The sequence below is a fragment of the Phalangium opilio genome, unplaced genomic scaffold, assembly GCF_054372755.1.
Source record: "Phalangium opilio isolate 3A_F unplaced genomic scaffold, DU_Popi_V2 ptg000060l_1, whole genome shotgun sequence".
NCBI lineage: Eukaryota > Metazoa > Arthropoda > Arachnida > Opiliones > Phalangiidae > Phalangium > Phalangium opilio.
In genome coordinates, this window is record NW_028324177.1 from 8,102,574 (window position 1) to 8,111,054 (window position 8,481).

Below are 8,481 nucleotides of genomic sequence, written 5' to 3' on the forward strand. Positions count from 1 at the left end.
GGGCTACCTGGAGTTCAGAAACCCGTCTGCTTTTGTCCTCTGGTGTAAATGTTATGAATCGCCTGGAGTGTGGCGCACTCCTGTAAGCCAAGCTTCTGGGCGGTAAAGTTTGAGGGAATAAGACACATGTCGGCGATCCTACCATATAGGTGCACCTCCAAAGTAAACTCATTTTCTTCCCTGCTTGAACACATACTGAAACCTGATTAATCGCATCCTTGCCGCGGTCCTCTGACCCAATTTGCATATAAACTTCAAATAAAAAAAAATGGTATGAATCCTCCATGTGATGATGTGTGTGAACTATCTAATTGAAGCAGACGACGCGTCCATTTGGCCAAGATGATTTGCAGTTAAAATCGCGTTTTAAGCCTTGGCACATGCATCGGGAATAAGATGGATTAAAAAAAAATTGAACATAACTAGATTGGTATCTAAAAATTTATTTCAGTAAAAAAAAATGTCATTTTGATCATTTCCGTTTTTATGGCAAAAAACACTTTGCTTACAAATTGTTGTAGAAAAAAAGATAACTACGAGACTTAATTAAATTTTAACAATTAAAGACAATCACTGGGAGAAAAACTAAGAGACAAAACATGTTCACCATTTGCAATCGACTAGGTTTATAATTGGCAAGAACTTACGTGTGTTTGTGAATGTGTGCAATCAGGGGACAACTAATCTCAATGAAAATCAATATTTATCTTTCTATAAATGTCAAGGAACGTTTCTTTGGCACTTAGTTTAAAAAATACAAAACAGAATTAACGGGGAGGAGTTAAATTGTAATTAATTAGGTGATGATTAATAGAATTGTTAATTAGTGGTAGTTTAATTAAATTATAAAATGGAGTCTCACTAATTGTAAATATCTATACAATTGTCACCATTTCTTTGTTATTAAAATTAATTAATATTTTTAATTTGTACCCCTTTTTTAGATTTAATTATTTTTTGGTTTAGGGGGCTTGAAAAGGTCAAATTAATTAGCTCGAGCTAAATTAATTACGTAGTAATCATGGTAATACATCAAGATACAAAGTGGTTGACCAATAATAAGGGATAACCAAACGCTGCCGTATTGATCATGGAGAAAGGCTTTAACAAAATACGCAAATGGAACCTGAAAATTGATTAATTATAAAGCTTAGTTAAATTAAATGTATTTAATTAGTAAATGGGGATGTGATTATAGTTACCTGCTAGAAAACGCCCAGACTCTGAACATTTTAAGAGGGACACTAACGAGATACTCGTGAAAAAATGGGGAAACGAAAAAGACGGCAATAGACGCCATCTGTTTTGAAACTCGAAAACCAAGGAGCGGTTTGTACAGGTGCCTTAAACACCACCTGTGAACGGGAATGTTCCAATTGGCCCAGAAATAATTCACCGTTTCTAAGTTATCATAGAAATTTAATTAATTAGTGGATCATTATAATTAATTAATTAATTAATACTTACCACCAACCTTTGTAAAATTGCCTATCGGCAAACTTCAATATCTCAGCCATGGCGTTTAATGATGAATGAAAAAACCAGTAGAAAAATATTAACCAAATGAAATGGTTAGGAACCTGTAAAAGATTTTATTTAGACACATCTGATTGGCTCTTCGATTACAGTAGTACTCAAAGTCAACCTTATTCCCCATAAGTGTGTTAAGGCTTAACGCGAGATCATTTAAATGATACGTCGTGTGCTTAAAAGTCGAAAATATTTGAACATTTCGACTCATAAGTAGACGACTCATTTTTTACCCATCCAGATTTTTTAGTTAAAAATCAACCGTTAAGCCTTTGTACACTCCTCGCGAATAAGGTAGACTGAAGTTTTTAATTTTAATTACCGATAATTTTAGTAGTCTCTCCAGCATTCTGGATAAATCCATGTCCTGTAAGGGTTTCAGGGAATTGTTAATGGCAGAAACCATCCATTGTTGAACCAAGTCCAAAATTAATTGCAATAAAAAAGAGCATTTCTACAATTCTTTTTATCAAAAAACGTTTACGAATTCGTTTTGAATGCGGGAAATTTAATTCGTAACACAATGTGGGAGCGAATAAGAAATAATATAAATCTGAAATTAATAATTATTAATTATTACATTTGTAATTACATGATGTAAATAAATTAAAAGAATTAATTATTTACATCATTTAATTATTGAAAAAACTTTGTATATTAAATTAAACTGACCTCCAAAATTGAGGTTATTTGGATAAACTTCAAGGTCAACTTTTGAACAAGTTCCGTTAGAAATTCGCGAAGATGCTAATGAAAATTAAATTATTAATAATTAAATAGGAATTTCAACAATAAATAAATAAAGTTACTTTTTTGATCGCCTGATGATCTTCGATGCCTCCAACGTGATTTAGAATATTTTCACGGCACCAATAATTAACCATGTGGTAAGACACCAACATTAACTTTAGTTTAATCTAACTTATTTACCCATTACTTGTTTTTTAGGTTTTGTGAACAACTAACACTGCGCTACAAAGATAAGAAATTGAAGTTAAGTATTTTTACAACTTATTTTAAAAATATTCATATTTACTTACGTCAAGATAAAGTCAACTTCTTTTTATATTTTACTCAGTCATTTTTTTTAATTTAATTTTTTTAAATTAAAATTAATCAATTTTAAGTTACATATTCACATAATTTTTTTAAGTTAATTTTAATGACATTTAATGAATTAATTTTAATTAATTTGAATAAATTTTTTAAATGAAATTCAAAGAGTTGTTTTTAAATCAAATTCAAATTTTTTTTTAAATTAAATTCAAATAATTTTTTTTTAAACTATAGTAATTCCAATCATTTTTTCGAATTATTTTCAAAGAAGTAATTTCTATAAATTTTTTTAAAATTAAAAATTGAAAGAATTTTTTTTAGAATTCGTTTCAATTTTTTTTTTTAAATTTCCAATAAATTTGTATCGAAATAAATTTTAAAATTACAATATCTTTAAATTTCAATGAATTTTTCTTCTGTTAAAATTAAACGAATGAAACTAAGATAATTATTATTTTTTGTTTTTAGGTTCCGTTAGAATTTTTTTTTTCTATATTGACTGAATCTCACATCCATTGATGTTCTTTCCTAAGAAATTAAGTTTGGAATCTAGACACGAAATCCTCAAAATATTAATAATAATAATAATCTTACTTTGTCTACCATTCTGGGATAGTCTTTTTCAATGAACCGAGGGTTTAAATTTAATACTACTCTCCTTGGCCAGTTACTATTTTGTTCCCCTTTTGGAGGCAAAGGTTCATCAGCATCGGTTTCCTTGCAACTTGACTGTGTGGAAGTTGTTATTTCATTCATTATAGGTTCTTTTGAAGCATTGTTTTCAATATTTTTTTTTGAGACACCACTAGGTTCATCACGAAGTAGTTCATCTGTTTTATCAATGAAACGTTCAATAAGAACTTCTGCCTTTATAAATGATACTTAATTTTTCGGAAATATGCTGCCAAATTTTCAACTATACTCTCAAAGTATTTCTTTGCTTAAAAAATTATCTCTTGAATTACCTTCTTCGTTGTTATCCAAGTTCATTTTGTTTAACCCTGACTTCAGCTGATCGACGCTAATTATTTTTTTCTCATTACTTTTTTTTGGCGCGTATTCGTTTTTTTTAACTGTGGGCTGCATGTTACTCGATAAGAATGATGTTATGTGTTTTGGAAGTTTGTCATATTCTGGGTCACCGTTTCTAAAAAATGTTTTGAATTGTTAATATAACATGGTTGAAGTTAAGTTAATTGTAGTGTTTGATGTTCAATGGGAAAGGCGCCCTCAACTGCCCTCTATTATAATTTTTCATCTCTGGGAATGGTAGGTTCGATATCCCGTATATATTCATTCATCTCTCTTTAATGGGCAGACGAATAAGCCTTACCCTTGTTACTTACTTAAGAATTTCATCTAGCGAAATCAAGTGAAAAGCTAAAATTAAAATAAGAACCAATCAATCCTATTAGTTTACTGCAACCAAGCACACACAAATGTAACTTTTTAGTCTTTACCAAGCACCTATAAATGGGATTATTATCGAAGCGATTGATACTTACAGGAAAAACCCTCCACATTCTGCTTAATGAAACTGAGAAATTCATTTCGGCCTGGAGATGGCAATGGTGTAATTAAAATTAGTTCTTTCAGTTCTTTATTTTTAATTTTGGCAACTAGTCTAATGGTATTAATTTTCAGGTTGCTCAAAATATTAGATTGTTTCGTTCTTGCGTACTGTAAAAATTTCCACATTGTATAAATATTTAAGTTTCATTAGTAAAAATTGAATAAATGCCAACTTTTTTTAATTCCATGTTCCCTGTAGACAGAATTATTTTATTTCCTTGAATTTTCCCTATTACTCTCGTAAGATCTTCCAATCTTGAACTATACCTTGCAAAACCTATTACCCGATGCCTGTAATTATTACGGTCCCACTGAATACCTTCATGAATAAAAATTATATTTAAAATTAAAATTTTCCATAAAAACCTTTAAAACTTGTTAGTTAAATTATTCTAAATTTCCAACTTTAAATTTACAATGATAAAAAGTAGCGCAGCTTCTTATTAGCCCTTAACATGCTGGTTAATTATCTACACAGAAAATTTATCTTGCGAATGACACGAATCAATTAGAAGCCTTACATTATCTAAAATTATTTTTTTCCCCCATAATGCTAATAGACGATTATTACGGTATTACTCCCATTAACTGCAGATTACTCATGCATTTTGAAATAAAGAAATGGTTTTCTACTCAAAACTATTTACTTTCTTCATAGCCCATGCACTTCAGCAACTCTAGGGCGACAAAATCTCCAACACCAACAAATCCCAGGAAATTAGGAATGTCACCTACATAATCAAAAAATAATGCAAGCAAGTCAGTCATTGTTTAGCCCTTAATTGCTGAAATATGTAAAATTTATCTTGTTTCTTAACATTTCATGCAGGGTTCATACAACTTTTGGAAAACAAATTTACCAGAATTTTCCAGGTTATTCCCGTATATGGAGTATCCTATGGAGCAAATGCTAATGAAGGAGGGGGCAAATATGACTTATACATAATCAAAGGACATCCCCGCATCTCTAATATAACCTGAGTTACGAGCCTCCAAAGTATAGTGTAATATTAATCCTATGGCGGGTATGTTCACGAACATTTCGCTTAATTACTCGGCCCCTGTTTGACACAAATTTCCATAAAAATTTTAAATTTCCCTAAAAATTCGAAATTTCACTAAAAATTCGAAATTTCCCTGAGGTTTTTGTCAGCTATTTATTTCCGTGATTTTTACAGGTTTGTATGAACCCTGTCATGGTAACGCATAAAAATTGTTTGTAAAGACTTTTCTTTCACACACGCAGCTATTTACTAAATATCAAGGTTGGGGTGCGGCTGTTTTACTTTTAAGTCAAAATTAAGTCACCGGTATCAGACCCGCTTCTCTAAAGACTAAAAATTAGATTCAATGACAACAGGACATTTCTTTTAGAACCTGTACGTAAAACCCATGCCTCTAACATCTCAAATACCTACTCAAAACCAGAAATTTTAATACTCATAACATGTGCTTTCATGCACCCGTCAAACTAAGAAGCTTGCAAAGGCAAATTACGTTTCCTTATTTTAAATTTTATGCATGCATTATGAAAAAGAGACGATCATCTTACTTGGGTTTTCCATTTCATTTTCTTCGGTGTTCTTATTTTTACTTTGGCTTTCCCTTTCATTTTCTTCGGTGTTATTATTATTACTTCGTCCTACGATAATTCATAGAAATTAATTTATTAGTATAGGTCGTTTGCCCACATGAAGGATTCTAACCATTTACACGTGAAGGTCCGGCTCCCTGGAGGACAATAGCAGACCGGCTTTTGTCCTCTAGTTAGCCAGGCTTCACGGTGCAAATCATATGAATACTCCATGTGAGTAAACCATCTATTCAAAAATATATCCAATGTAACTACTCGAAATTATATTTAAATTTTAAAAAACAAAATTGTAATGGCTTTAAACGAGCAAAGAAATACTACTGCTTTCATAGATTATTGTTAGAGAATATAAGTGGCATTATATCCCAGAGATCTGTATTCACATAGAGATATTATTTTAATTAAATCTGTATCAATTAATGAGAATTAGGTCCTTAGAAACATTACTTTAGAATAAATAAGCTTCATTTCACAGAAGCAGCCCAACAGTGGCCAAGCCAACACGCCGCACGCGTGTACATGCAAAGGCCCAACGAAATTTACAAATTTAAGATTTAACTCACTATTGTATTCGTTAGAAGCGTCACACCTGTATTCTTTAGAATTTTCTCTCCTCCTCTTTCTGTACCTCGAATCCATATTTTTACGTTTTTTTAATAACTATCAATTTACCAATTTTTAAAAAGAAAACGAGCGTATTAGAGAGCGAAGCCGTTGACATCCATTCACACACGGGTGACACGAGGCATCGGAGGCAAGAAGAACAAAGAAAGAATGAAATCGCAATCATTAAGTTGAGCCGCTGAGCAAGAGAATGGCTCTACGGGGTTTAAACAGTAGTTTAAAAACCAAAGCTGTAAATAAGGATATTCATACACCCTTTCTACCAGTCTAAGAGGGAAAGTCGCGGGGGTAAAACTCTGCCTTCCATCTCGCATTTTAGCGCCTGCGCTGTACACGTTTTGGAACTGAGAGTGCGCAAACACGGCACGGGAGCAACCCCTGTCTTATCTCCCAGGGAGATATCAAGGGAGGAGACTCAGGAGTGTCAAAGATAGAAGGGGGAAGGCAAGCTATAACGGCCGGGCACCATGGCTCTCAAGAGCACCTACCTCCGCGCACAGCCGAGGAATAAGAGGTCACGTGATCCTTTGAGAAGGAAATTCAAAAAGGGTAAACACGAAAATACGGTTAGAGGCTCACACTACACACGTGACACTACAGGGAGCACTATTTTTGTGCTCACTGTATCTCCCGATACTAAGGGTTGCCAATGCCAACCCCCCTTTTCCCGTCGAAAGGGTGAATTAGTGGGGAACAGAGTCCCATTCAGGGTGGGAAATAAGGATATTTTTTTAAACAGGACATTAGGTAATTGACCGAGAGCCCTTGGCCTCAAATAAATAAAATGGTCCTTGACCAGGGCAAGGCGTACGCTAAACTAGAGAATTGCATAATAAAAAGATTTCAGTTCATCTCTGGACTCTCATCACCCTTGAATTTTCAGTGTGTTTACAAGAACCACTGAGAAAATTCACATTTATTTCTTAAACTAGAGAAGATAATTGTGAAACTGGTCATTTCCCCTGTGCCACCGCCTTTTTTCCCACGTGGGCCCACATTATCACAATATTTTAATTGGTTAATTATTCTAGGGGGTTGCAATAATTAATGTATCGGAAAACATTTACTACTCTGCTAGATTAGTGAGCCCACAGATATTTTTGATTACTTGTAGTATTAAATGTGGCAACCAGGGCTGTACAAAAGACAATATTTAATAAATACTTTATGAAAATATAATTTTTTTTGTAATTTCATTTAATAAAATGTTTATTAATTTTAACAACTTGCTAATCAATCAGTGTCAATTTTAGTGAATGAAATAAATTAATTTTAAAAATATTTGTTTTATTTAGTATGCTCTTTGAGCGTCTGTAGCTGTTTTTCTTCGTGTTGGTTTTTACTTCCCGGGCAACTGGTGGAGTTTTACTCTGCAACGCCTTCCACGTTGATGCTTGGTTTTCTCTTTTGTTCTCGCTCGCTTTAATTATCTTCTTCCTTTAGATTTTGCCGTTAAGGTTAATCCCGAAGCAAGGTCAGTGATATTTCCAGCAGGAATAAATTGTTTTGGTAATTATTGTATTCTTTTTCAAAATTTTAATAACCGATTTTGACCTCTCTATAAGACTACCTCATAACTTTGATGTAGGCCTAAACAGTAATAAATGAAGTATTCTACAAGAATGTTTACACTAGGTTATGATAGCATGTAAATTAAAGGTCTAAAAGTTTATTGCAATACCCGAAATCCTCCGAAATATTTAGTTCATTGTTATAATTTGACCATCTAGGCCCCATTTAACTCCCGCCCCCTCGCATTTTTTTTTGTTTTCAGTCAAGTTTAAGGTTTTGCCTATATTATTGAAAATTGAGCGAAATAGGGGAAATGTTTTTATATTGAATTATTACTTCGATATTTAAATATTTTCAGAAGTATATAATACTTCTCTTCGAGAGAAGTGTACCACAAAGCGGGGTAAGTGTAACGTCACTCTTCCCAACATCGGAACATTTAGAGCAAGGTTACTAAAACGAATCACATACGCGATAAATAGTTCCCTTAGTGCCAAACAATTATAGAATCCACCTTACGGTGCGATGCCTATTTGTAGTTTGATGAGCGGGAAAGCAAACTAAAAGGGTGAGCCTGGGAAGAATGACGTTAC

At 32.9% G+C, this 8,481-nt stretch overlaps 1 long non-coding RNA gene across 1 annotated transcript; it reads right to left on the bottom strand.

Annotated features, from left to right (window-relative positions):
• Nucleotides 1–429: 429 nt before the first annotated feature.
• On the bottom strand, nt 430–2,491 carry LOC149667022 (uncharacterized). Its single transcript, XR_016368292.1, has 6 exons — nt 2,340–2,491; nt 2,203–2,277; nt 1,853–2,083; nt 1,468–1,580; nt 1,203–1,401; nt 430–1,126 (listed from the first exon to the last, which is right to left on the bottom strand). It is a non-coding gene; the product is annotated as an uncharacterized LOC149667022 (long non-coding RNA).
• Nucleotides 2,492–8,481: the final 5,990 nt, after the last annotated feature.